The following is an 834-nucleotide window of genomic DNA, read 5'->3' on the forward strand; positions in this document are numbered from 1 at the left end:
GGAAATTTCAGAAAAGAGAAAGCCAAGGGCCTGGATGATAACAAGGTAAACAGAACTCTTTCCGAACTGAGAATTAAGCCTTGTCCTTCATGCTGTTTGCCATCTGAGCCAGTATAATCACACACACCCTCTGCTGTAACTAAAGCCTTCTACTTCTGGCTTAAGCAGGAGCTGGTAGGTACCTGCCAACCCAATCAGTCTTGACCCAGAATGGGACCCCAGGCCCTCAGAACCCATTTAGCCACCAGAAATTGGATTCTCACAACACCCAACAGAAAAAGCCGATGGAAGCCAGGCCATCAGCCACAGTTCCCAGTTGAGTTTTTTCTTCATGGCTGAGCTCCCAGGGCTGAAGTCTGGCTTCTCCTTCCCATTTTACATCACAGGATAAACAGTTTTAATAGAAATGTTAGAAATGGTTTACCTTCTAGCTGTTCCCAAGGACAGTGTGTTCATTCCCGGCCTGTTTTACTGGTTTATCTGCCCAGCCACTCGGTTAGAGGGGCCAGGCCATTCTTAGAAAAGATGCTGTGGAGGACATTTGGAGACAAACCTGTGTGGGTTTACAATGGGGGAGGAGTACATTCTGCTTTCAGAGTCACCTTCTCAGTGGGCTTCCTCAGCACCTGACAGCTCAACATTGTGATGTCCATTGCAAAGTTTTATTTAGGAAGATAATTGAACAGGAAGGATAATACAGAAGTCGGGAGTAGAAGGTTGGCAGGGCATTTACACAGAAGGGCAGAGGGGAGGGTGGGCTCTTTGAGCACTGTGCAGTTGACAGCTGGAGGGATGGGTGGTGGATGGAATACAAAGAACTATGAGAAAAAAATT

Source organism: Microtus ochrogaster, linkage group LG4 (assembly GCF_000317375.1).
Source record: "Microtus ochrogaster isolate Prairie Vole_2 linkage group LG4, MicOch1.0, whole genome shotgun sequence".
NCBI lineage: Eukaryota > Metazoa > Chordata > Mammalia > Rodentia > Cricetidae > Microtus > Microtus ochrogaster.